Genomic DNA, 12,488 nt, shown 5'->3' on the forward strand with positions numbered 1-12,488 from the left:
TTTAGCCTGAACCTCGGGGAGCCTCACTGCGGCTGTCGCCGGTGGCGCCGAAGCCAAGCCCAAGCCCAACCTGCCAGGCAGCCCTCAAAGAGCCGCGCCAGTGGGGTTAGGGAAGGGCTCATCCATACGGCGTGGCAAGTTCTGTTCCCGCTCCAGCGCCGCGGGACGGGCGCGCACCGAGGGCGGCGAACGGGTCGGGGCCGGGCCCGCAGCCGCCGACGGGACGCGCGGTCCGGCGGCAGGAGCGCGGCACCCCCGAGCCGCGGGCACCGGCCTTTCCCCGTGCCCCCCGAGCCCCTCGGCCTCACCGGGCCCTACCCCCGCAGCCTCAGGTCTCGTTTTAAAACTTAGAGAAAAAAAAAAAATATATATATATATAGTCGCTCCCCTGCTGCGGTGTATAAATAAGATCCGCGTACGGAAATAAACGCTCGGCCAAGCGACCGGCTTTCCGGACGGGTGAAAATGCTGAGGAACTACATTACAGCATTGAAAACACAGTTTAAAGGCATCCGTGTTAAAATTATAAACATTCTGGTGATTGCGTTTTATAGCGCTTATATTACTGTCTCAATTCCTAACTGAACAGCTACGATTATGAATAATTCTTAAGGAAATCTCCAGTCTTTATTATGCAGCTCCCACTTATATTTATTGTTCGTTTCAGACAAACGATTTTTTAAAATAGCCTTTTCATTACTTCAGTCACAAAATAAGCATTTGCAAACGCTAAATGAGGGTTGAAGAAATCTTTGACTTTTTTTTTTTTTTAACTTTTTTTTAATACATTTAACTCATATTTTCATTATTGTCTCAAGAAAAAACGAAAATATGTATGGAAAAAAAATAAATCAGGTAGCTTTAAATCACTGTAGTTTAGGATAGAATCACTAATTGGAAATATTTTTGTTTGCGAAGCTGGGATTTCGGCAGCAAAAAGATAAGTATATCCCCTTTTTATCATAACGCGAGTCTATGAGAACATTTATATCATACCATTGTAAGAAATGATGTGTAGTTAAACAGCATTTTTTAAGCAGGGTTTGCGTCTTTTTATGGCAACCTTCGGTCTTTAGTCAGGGCTAGTTCTCATATTACATGAAATGTACTTTAAGAAGTACTACCTGCTCCAGCTGTCCAGGAAAAACTGAATTATGGAACTAGGAAACATATGGCAGTTGCATATTGCACGAGTAAGGTACATATGAAAGTTATAAATTTCTTTTTTAAGTAACCATTGTAAACGCATTTTTATAGGTTTCACAGTATGTATTACATCTGTAATTTTAATTTTTGCAATATACCTTTTTAAAGATATCTATGTTTTTTGTACTCTGTGAAAGGAAATGCTAAGCGACGTTTACACTTTAAAAAAAATGCTGCAAGAAAAACAAACAAGACAGGTAAATAAACGGGAAAGCGGAGCTTCCTCACAATGGAAAGGACACTATGCCATCTATTGGCAAAGCAGTTATTTACAAAGCCAAGGGTACCCAAGCGGGTATTTTCTGTTCTTTCAATATTGAAGAGTGTCCCAGTTGTAGCTTTCGTGTATTATAACAAATAAACAGAGACATTTCCACGCAGGTCCAGGGAATTAAAAAAAAAAAAAAAAAAAAAAAAAAAAAAAAAAAAAGAAAGAAAAAAAGAAAGAAAGAAAGAAAGAAAGAAAGAAAGAAAGAAAGAAAGAAAGAAAGAAATATACCTGACAAATTAGGTCATTAACTCACAGGGGATTTTGCAGCTAATTGCGAACTCCCTTCTGCCAGCGCTTGATTAGAAGAGATTTAATTTCTTCGATTGTTTTATTACTGAACAGTGTCAAAGAAAGGTGTTTTTTTTTCCCCTTGTCTTTTTTTTTTTTCCCCTGCGTTTTTAATGCAAGGTTACTTAAGGACTTTATGGCCACGAAACGGCCCAGCAGGCTGCTTCGGAAGCTGACCTTAGGGTCTCTGCTCAGTCCGAACGCTGTGCGGGTGCGACTGCAGGGCTCGCAGGGCTCCCCGAAACACGAGGCTGGCCTGCGAGGCGCCCTGGGGCTCTGCGGGACACGGGCGAGGGGCGGCGGGGCGGGAGGGGCGCGGAGCAGCCCCCGCTCCGCCGGGTCCCGCGGGCAGCGCTTGCTCTCGGCGACAGAAAAGCTTATCCCGCAGGAGAGAGCTACTAGTGCTTTTCCTATTTCCAGGGAGGCGAGGGAGAAGATGATATTTCCCCATCAGATATAAACAAACCGAAATAATCGGACAGATGTTAAGGGAAGAGTCAATTTTTCCTGATCCGAGAGTAAACCAGTTTCTGAACGAAAGTCCCTGTCTCTCCGTCTTGAATTGACTTTCTTCCTTCTTCCCTCACTTGCTAAGGACTTTACTTTTTTCCTGCCATAATTAGCCCACTAATGCTCGGTAGGAAATACGAGAGCCCTTTGTTTTAACTTTTAACGTTGTAATCTCTCTTTCCCTGTACGCAGAACCCAGTTTGGCGCTTCTCTCCTAGATGTGTGCGTGGGGGAGGGCGGGGGGAGGGAAATTCCTGGGAGCACCTGTATTTCTCCGCTCGAAAGGTTAATCTTTCCCCACACAGAAAAAGAAAAAAAAAATCCCTAAAATAAAAAAACACAATCCCCTCCGTCTAAAACCAGACCCCAGAGGACAGGGAAATATAAAATCCAGACCCTGCACTCATATCCTTTTACTGCTCTTCTCGGTGTGAACGTGTGAGTAGATGGTGTTTTACAAAGTTGTCTGAATTTCATGAAAGGCCGTTCCTGTGTTTATATGCGAGGGGAATTGCACTGTCTCGCTGACTGAGGCGCACCTTCGCCGACTGGTCTTTACCCGAGCAGTGGGACGCGGCGCTGGGAGCCCGAAGGCTTCGCCTCGCAGCCTCACGCCCGGATTGTCGGATCAGCCCCGCGCGTCTCTCGCTGCCGAGGGACCGCAAACAAGCACTCCGGGGGCAGCACTCGTATTTTGCTTTTTTTTTTCCTCCCCTACAAACATTCCCGAAGGCCAGGCGAGCCGCGGGCTGGCGGCGGCCCACGTCTGGGGACGGGGAAGGGGCACCGCGCACTGCGGGACCCGCCGCGGCTCCCGCGGCCCCGTGTCCGAGCTGGAGCATCCCCACGGCCCGCAGCAGCCCTCCCTCGGCTTTTTGGGACAGTCTGCCTGGGAACGGGACACCACAGAAGCGGCGGGCGAGCGCGTCATCGAGGAGCTGTCGGAGAAAGAGGCAGGCGGGTAGGCTTTAGGGGTAGAAAGGCATCCGTGAAGGAGAAAACAGCTCCATCTGGGCAGCGATTTTTGAAGAAGGCATCAAACAGGCTTCTCTGCTGTGCAGCCCACGCACGCCCCCGTCGCCCGCTGCAGAGAGGTGCCGGCTGAGCCCCTGAGCATGGCCCGACTCACCCTGTCACCTGAATGAAATGTTTTGGCTCATCAAAATTATATTCCCCCGCAATTAGCCAGACCAAAATGCGTTCAGAGTAACATCCAGGAGATCATTTCCCCCGAGTTACCAAGTGTCGCATAAAGATATATCTTTTCAATATATTGTTCTTTCGATGATGTGCTGAAAAGGAGACAGTTATTAAAACTGCAAGAGCACTCTGCTCACAATTAACCGAGGAGCGGGGCGAGGACGAGGTGCCAGTGGGAACTCAAGAAAAGCGGGGCTTTAAAATCGCTGTCCTCTAAATTTTGCGCGGGTAAAGTCCCTTGGCGCCTTTTTAGCAATAAACAAATGCCTCTGTGTATAACCATGCGCATATACATAATAACATAAATCTGTATGTATGTCCAAACACATATATACACATACATGTATATCGATTGCACTATTCTATATTAAATGTAGACATGCTTTGCGGTCCAGATTCTTTCAGTCATTCATGTAGATAAATTCAATTATTTCCTTTAGTGTTTTCTTCTTTCACTCTATTCGTTTTTGTTTTTGTTTTTTTTTTCTTTTTCCTACTTTTTTTTTCTCCCTTTCTCCTTCTTTCTCTTTTCCCAGTGGAAAGCGCACAGTAAGTGTGAAATATACATCATCGCCAGAGGAATTTGTCTTGAAAAGTCCTCTCAGCCCCCTTGTGTTCAAAGACTAAAGGATGGTTATTGATTATTGCACTAGATCAGAGCCCGCGTTAGGCGCCAGGGGAGCGGAACGGACGGGCCGTGAGGTGCCGGCGGTACCGCGGCTCTGCGGGGCCGGGAGGAGCCGCGGTGCCGCCCGACGGCTCAGAGCCCTCGGGCACGGCCGTGCCCGCCCGCAGCTGCTCCGCTCCCAGCCCCGCTCCCGCCGGCTCCTCTGGTCCAGGCCCGGAGCACAGCGCCCGTCCCGTCCTGCGGCAGCGCGGCTGTGCCGTCCGTGCTCCGCTGCGAGCGCCCGGGCGGCAGGGACGGACCGGAGATGGTCTGTGTGTAAAATATGCACACGCGTGGAGAGGGCTTCAGCGGGGTGCGAGAGCGTGTATTTAGAACGATGAGCTCTCTGACGCACTTGGCTGTTCTTACCACACTCATGTACCTGTTCCACGGAAAGTTTCACTGAAGGGGCTGAAGGGAATGCTGAGGTGTGGGACGGAGGCTGAGAGACCCACTGGCAGGAGAGCACAGGGGCAGCCTCCGTGCCAGGGTGTGCTGCGGGACGGAGCGAACGCCTCAGCATCCCAGTACAGGCACCCCGCTCCATGGGATGTGAGGGGTATGCCGCATCCCCCCCCTCACCACAGCTGTCTGGGCACTGGGGCTCTCCCGGGGCTCGGGTACCCCTGGCCTTTACCGCCCGAGAGGCTCCTCGAGATCGGGGCAAACTTCCTCCAGTGCCTTGGAAAGGGCGAGGAATTAACTGGCGACTGCGAGCTCTCCAGTGTCGTTGCTTCTTTGCCCAATGCAGAACACAAAGAGCATCTTTTGTCCTTACAAATTGACCAGCAGTGAGAAAAGATAATGCTGAACGTGCTTCATTCATCTGGATCGTGATGGTGTTGTTTAGGGAGGGGGGTTGTGGACGGAAAATAGAAGAGTAGCTTTGGAAAGCACCGTGACCTTGGACATTAATTTACAGCAAATTTTGTCTTGTATATAAACAGAAAATCAAGTACATTGTGGAAAACTTCAAAATGCGTTTTAAATTTTATTCTTTTTCTCTTCCTTTGGGCTGCAGACGCTTGAATTCATGACAATCAAGAGGATTTTCTTTATGAATAAGAACATCAACAACCCCATTGTGTCCTGTCACAGTATCCTGGTATTTCTACATCCTCTCTGAGGTTCACTTTGAGACTTGGAGGAATGTGATCTGGGAATTAGGTTTTGGACCATTTTGTTTCCATTTTCCAAATGCAAAGATGCTACAGTGAAACACACAGTGGTTTCTATTTCTTCCTCTCTGTAGGCATGTTTAACTCTCATTGACACTGATGTGAGTTATGCACATGTCTAAAGAGGAGAAGGGAGTCTTAGATCTTTTTCTCATCGTTTACATGAGATCAAAAGAAATCAAATAGAGTTAATGAAGGGCCAGATGGTGCTTTATTTGTGCTCTGGAAGAGCACAGTACAAGAGAAAGGGAAGGAATATCTATAGTTTAACCTGGCAAAGAGGAGGAAAGCTTACTATCTCATTTAATGGGCGCTGAAGCAAGTATGCCATATCTTCAGAAGTGGGAAAGGTTTGCTTGTTTTTTCTCCCTCAGTAGATTTTGGATGCAGGGCTAGGGTTGTTTTTGGAAGGCACCGATTGAAGGGATTCCAGACTCTGAAATCATTCACATTTTGACTTTTTTGGAAACACAAATTTCTTTGGACTGGGCAATTCTTCAGGTTTTGCTTTTAAGCTGTAGGAAATGGGTGCTCCTCTAGTCCATGGAAAATGTGTAATCTAAGCTGCTATGAGGAGGCAGGGCTGCAGAAGTAGAAGAGCCTTTGATTTGGATCCTCACTGTGAGCAAGAGTTTGGCAGGAGAAGCACAGGATGCAGTAAACTTTACCAACTGTGCACAGAGAGTAGCTCATATCCCAGAGGATGCAGACAGGGCCAGGGCCATCCCGTGCTGTGCCTCTGTGCCATCTCTCAGCCCTTGCACCTGGCTGCTGGCTTTGTAGCTCAAGCTGCTCCCAGGATCTTGAGGGAGGAGGTTGTAGAACCAGGCATAGCTAATGACAAACTACCTTTACCCTTGCTGATGGTTGGATTGTCCAAAAAAGAGATGAAAAGCTTGGTTCCTCTGTAGACCTTACACTGATCCTGGCAGACTCTTTCTGATATAGAATGCCCTAAAGGGTCCTAACTGGTAAATATGAGGGAAAACAGGAGTTTTGCAGAGGATTACCCTGCCTGTGCTGATCTTGTAGGGATGAGTCTGTGGGGGCAGTAGAGGCCATCTTATTACTTGTTCTCTGTACATTCCACCATTGTTTTAATGCATGACACACCTATTCGAGGATTACTTAGCAGCAGACCACAGATTTCTCAGTAGCTTGATGTCATCTGTTGGTCTTGCATGATATTGTAAAGCCAGTTGACTAAAAAAAAGTCACTTTTTTGTTACTCCCTAAGGCTTCTTTTGTTGACAAAGTAGCTCTCTGGATTTGGAAGTCTTTGCAGTTGAACTGAAGGCCTGGAGGCTTTCCTGTTTTAAAAGCAATGGGAAGAGATGCAACTAACATCTGTACATTTGTTTAGGGATGCCAGAAGTTTTTTGTATTTATGCTTTCTTCTCAGAAAATTGTATCAAGACTACTTTAATAGCAGTACAGCCACATCTACTCTGCCCCCTGGTACAGACCTAACACTACAGCTCCAGCTGACATTATTTCCACCTGCTTTAAATGTGTTCATGTGCCTCTAATCCTGTGTGCAGCTTCACATTTGTACCCATTTCCTGTATTTTATAGGCACATGTGGTATGTCGAGGTTTGGAAATGTAAGCCCTCATTTTGTGCTGCTAGTTTTTTAACATTCATTTTCCCTGGCTGTACTCCTTGCTTGAAAAAAAGAAAAAAATCCAAAACAAAACAAAAACCCTCAAAATACAACAAAACGAAAATCACCAAACCAAAACATTTTTTTCCCTGTTGAGATTTAAACAAAACTTTGAGAACTTCCTTGCTAGTTTATATATTTAGCACTTTTATTGAGTGAGTGTGCAGTAATTTGGTGGGTTTACTAAGTAACTTGACAGTTAATGGGATACATCTGCAATAGATTCCAAAATAACTGGCTGCTTAGAAATATGGAAAAGACTAGAAATTTCACTCCATTCTGTTCTTGTAAGAAATTCCTATCTGCTCCAGCTCCACAGAAGTCAAGATTCCATTTAAGTTCCATGTATGTTAAGAGCTGCTACCAACAATAATAAAACTAATTAGAGCTGACTCTTCCAAACTTTCTACTATATTAGAAAAATATTATGAATTTTAATCTAAAGTATTTAAGAATCCAAATTAAAAACACACAAAACCATGCATACACCTGGAGCTACACAGTGGCTTTATGAGGCTTGAGAGCATAAAAAGCCCCTCAGCCATGAAAGAAAGAGCCCAGACTTCATTTTCCACAGACAAATAGGCTGCTTTGTGTCAGTGACCCGTACTTGTGTGTGTACTCTCTCCTGTGCAAGGGAGAAGTACAGCAAAGTCAGTAATCCTTCAGCTGGGCCACCACAGCCCAGAAGGGTTGGGAACCCTTTGCTGTTAGGGAATGTAGACTCAGTCAATTAGGGATGGAAATGTCTAAGAGGAAAACCCTAACCAGCAATCCCATATCCCTGGGAAAATTTCTGCATTTCCTAGACTGACTTCTTCATGACACAACAGCCAAAAGCTATTCCACCCTTTGCAGTGAGGTTGATTTTTAGGGATAGCCCCATTACAGAGAAGCCTATGGTAGTGTGAATCCATAGGAATGATGGGGGAGGAAAACCAAACATTCATGCTGAAGATTCAAATTTTGAGTGGATGTATCTAGTGTCCTGTGGTTCCAGAAAGAATAAGAAAAGGAAAAAGATAAAAGAAACTGAGCAGAGCTCTCCTGTGCCTGAGTAATTTTCCCTATGAGGGGGTTAGTTGATCTTATATCTTCACTGTATCTTAATTAATTTTAATTTACCAAATTTTAGATGGCTTTAGATGGATAGTTCATTTAATGGAGATAAAGAGTTTTGATAAACAGCTGAAATGTCACAATGCCCTTCATGACACTGATCTTTTCACATCACTTTTCACTCCTGTGAAAGCTGGTAAAAGGAAGACCCTGCTCGGATTCCTTCTGCAGTTTGTGAACAAATTCCCTACACTGTTTTGCCAAATGTTTAAAGCCACGACATGTGTCTGTTTGTTTATTAGAATTCAACAGAAGGGTAGACACATAGTGCTGATGTTTACGTTCCAGTTAAGGAATTCATCTATTTTGCCTCACTTAAAACTATTCTCATCACAGAAAATATAAGTCCAAAGTTGATTTATCAGGTTTAAATTTAAGAAAACTATATTGTCAGAACAACCACACATTCCCTTTTGCACCACTTTTGAAATCTGTTTCCTATTACCATCTCTGCATCAGACAAATACAATCAAGTTATTTACAGGCTGTGAAAGATACTAAATCTTTTCTGAGTAATATTACACTGGATCACAAATTCTCACTTTTAATAATAATTGACAACAAAGTAAAGTGAAGGATATTCACAATTAGCAACAACAGCACATAATGCTCTCCCAGTGCCTTGTATCTCTAGACCCAATGCAGACGTAAGCTGCTGAAGTCTCATTAACATTTACTTTGGAAGGATGTTAAGCATTGTTATCTCCTGTTTACAGATGGTGAAAGAGGCTCAGTAGGATTGTGACTTGCCTAAAAAAACTTGGAGCAGTTTAATTGCAGAAGTAAGAGCAGAACTCTCAAGCTCTTGGCTCCTACTGGTGCGAGAGAGCGAAACACATTTTTAAGAGCATCCTGTGACTTAGGAATCCCGGTTCCAGCACACACCAGGGCTTGAGCGGCTCTGGGGCAGCGCAGCTCCTCAGGGGCGCTGTGGGCTCCCGGCTCCCATTAACTTTGAGTGATTTTGGAGCTCTTGAAAACTCCTTTCAGTCCACGGAGGGAAACGCACAACACCTGTGATTCATAGGAGCGGCGCACGGAGAGGCAGAGCACAGCTGGAGCCACAGCCAGCTCCCCGTGCGGCTCAGCCCCGTTCAGAAGCTGCGGGACCGGGTGCTGAGCCCGTGTTCCAGGGCTGGGGAGCCGGGGGAGCCGGCAGCCTGCTGCCAGCCCTTCTCACCGACAGGATTTTCTCGGGAGCAGAGCCAGGAAAGATCTAAAGACACAGCTCCAGCCCTCTAATAAATTTCAGCTCTGCCTTTGGGAGGAAGCCCTCCTTGCCTGGCCCCTTGTGCCTTGCCCCTACACCTTTAGGAGAAGGCAGCAGCTCAGGTGGATGCACATCCCCGGGCTTTCTTCCTGGCCAGCCCCTGCTGCCATCCGTGAATGGAAAAACCGGGAGCAGGAAGATGGGCAGGGAGCAGCGGAAATCCCTGCAGAAGAGATGTCCCAGCAGTGTATTTGTGTGTGTGTGATGGGAATGCAAGAGTGAGGAGCTGCAGTGCAGCTAGGGAAGCAGCCCCTTGGGCTGGAAATGCAGAGTGAGACAGAGTGGGCAGCAGGGACAGGCAGACCTGGGGCAGGTGGAAAGGGGCAGGAAGCAGCATCTCTTGTTAGGTGCAAAAAGTGCAAGACATGCAGGCTGTAAAATGAAGCAAAGGCCAGGAGAAGCCACCAGCATTCTAATGCCCAAGGACCTGTGACAACTATTTGTGTCAAGATTGGGATTGAAACTGTGCAGCTCCTCCCCTATGTGTGCAGCCTTGCACCACGATGCACATCACAGCCTTTGGAGATGGGAAAGTGAAAGGAATTCAGGCTCAAAGTCATCCCACATACATGTAGGTTCTGGCAGTGTCTGTGTCTTGCTGTCACCCCATTTGTTAATTTTTCCCTCTGGCAATACCTGTGTACAACTGACTGGAAGCCTGGAATAAGAGTGGTTAGAGATGAGGAGGAAAATCTCTTCATCCTCAGGAAAGAGACTGGATGTTACATGAAGCTGATGTTGCTTCCCAAAAACACTGCTGAGAAGGGAAAGAAAACCTTGGATGAGGGAAAGGATGCTGAGGCATGTGCAGGGAGCTGGGCAAGCTCCAGCTCTGGAAAAGGCAGAGCATCCCTGCAGCCCCAGACGGGATGCAGCCCTGCTTTGACAGCCAGATACTGAGCCTTGATTTTCATGGCAGGGTTTTAGATTTGCTTCCTTGGCTATGAATTTTGGCCTTAGGCAATGCTCAAAGGGATGCAGAAACCATTTGCAGTACAGCCTCAAATTTGTGTCTATGTTTAGAAATGCTCAACAGCTTCATCACATTAAAGCATTTTAGGAAGGTGTATAGCTAAGCAAATACTCACTGCTAAGAAGATCTTGAGGTAATTCTGAGCAAGTAAGAAAGGAGTCCCTTATGTGGGAAAGACTACCAGGCCAGAAGACCAACTTTCTGGGCCAAACCCCATTAAATTCAGGGGAAAAAATAACTTTTAGATGGCCTTGTTCCTACACTTAGAAATTTAATTGAATCTGGAATAGGCTTTATAGACCGAGGGACTCACAGCATGAGATAAATTGTTCACTGCTGTGATGGCAAATGCAAGCAGCAAACTGGCCAGTTGGTTCTGTCAGGGGTATAAAGAAAATCCAGTCAGGATAAATCAGGTAAAATATCTAGATGGTGGAATGTCACTCCAGGGGCCAGGATGGGGAAAGGTTAACGGTCTCTGAGAAAAAAAAGTTGCTTTTTAATGTCCTTTTTGCTTGAACATGTTCATGTCCCAGAGGCCTATTCTTTACATAATTGTGTTTGCACAAGATGAAGGGGGTACCAGAGCTTTGCCAGCTTCATGTAGCTCATTGCAAAATCCTTGAAAATACTGTTTAAAAATATTTATGCAGCAAAAAAAAAGTCATTTCACACATTTTGAATCAGCAGCCAGGTTTTAAAATAAACCAATCTGTCCTCAGAAATTAAAAGAAGAAGAAATAAAGATCAAAATTCACAGTTGGTGTAAACTGCCAGACTTTCAGTGAAGTCAATGCAGAGCTGCCAATCTAAACTAACAGAGAAACCAGTCCAGAAACTATGAATGTGGTTTTAAAAGTCTTCAAAACAGAGTTTCCAAAACATTACGTGGCTGCAGAGCACCTTGCAGAATGACAAAGCATGGGGTCAGTCTCCAGGTACCCTAGGACAGAGAATAAATGGCAGCACTAGGGCTGAGGAATGTTAAATCCTTTAACACACAATTTTAAAAGAGCGCGTGTCAATCAATAATTGCTTCTCCAATAAAAAATCTGGCACAATAACTAGTGTTTTCTCATGCTAAAATAGTTAAATATTTAACCAAATCTGCTAAAGCTAATTGAATACTTTTTTTTAAACTGTGCTTGACATAAATGAATGAACAAATAAGCTGTGGGCTCCCATGTCTCTCCAGCAGATCACTTAGCTGAACCATGGAAAACTTTCCTCAGACAGGCTCTGTTTGGTGACACCTCTGTAACACTTTCTCAGGGCACTGTACAATTCTTAAAGGTGTGTCTGAGAGCCAGAAGTTGGGAGCATGTACATCTTCTCTCCCTTTTGGATGTGAAAGGATGATCTTGGAATCCCAGGAGGGAACATGAGCCAGTTGTTAGTTACCCTAAGCCATTGAAAGTCTGTCTTTCAGAGAAACTATGACTGGATTATTTCTGTTGAGAAACACACTGATGTTGATGCACAGATCAGATATTCTCTTAATTCTTCTGCAAGGGCCACTATGACCTCCCTCTCTTACCCTCTGCTTTATGGTGCATCCTATGACTTTTCTTTCCAGCAGACTTCTTGAGGTGGTGAAAAGGAAGGTGAAAACCTGCCCTCAGCATGAAAGACTGGGTGTTTGAAGACAGGCATGGCTGGTCTCCTCCAGCTCAATTCCTGCAGCTCCCCTGCAGGCACATGTCAGTGGTGCTGCCATGGCAGAGCACTTTGGCCAAACCCACAGCTGTGCTCAGTGGGCAGCCCAAGGGGACCTCATTCCAGGCTCTGGGTGCTGCTATAATATTAGCATTACTGTCCCACAGTAATAACAAGAGTGCATGTTTTATGAGAATTTCCAGAGTGCTGGGAAAAGCAGTCAGTGTTGGAAAGGTGTTCATCAGGTCAATCCTGATGCATAAGGATTAAACAAGAGCTGACTGCTGAATTTTCTTTTTGTTTACTCCAGTGCTTGCCACCAGGCAGCCCAGAGAGGCTTTGCAGGCCCCTCTGAGGGCATGGGAAAATCAGTGTGTTTAGCTTTCCTGGGCTGAGCACTCAGCTGGAAGTGTGGACCCTGAGGTTAGCCTTACATCACCGGAGGTGGGTGCATAAGCCTACCCTCTGACTTCTGCCAGAGCTAAAT

This window comes from Oenanthe melanoleuca, chromosome 3, assembly GCF_029582105.1.
Source record: "Oenanthe melanoleuca isolate GR-GAL-2019-014 chromosome 3, OMel1.0, whole genome shotgun sequence".
NCBI lineage: Eukaryota > Metazoa > Chordata > Aves > Passeriformes > Muscicapidae > Oenanthe > Oenanthe melanoleuca.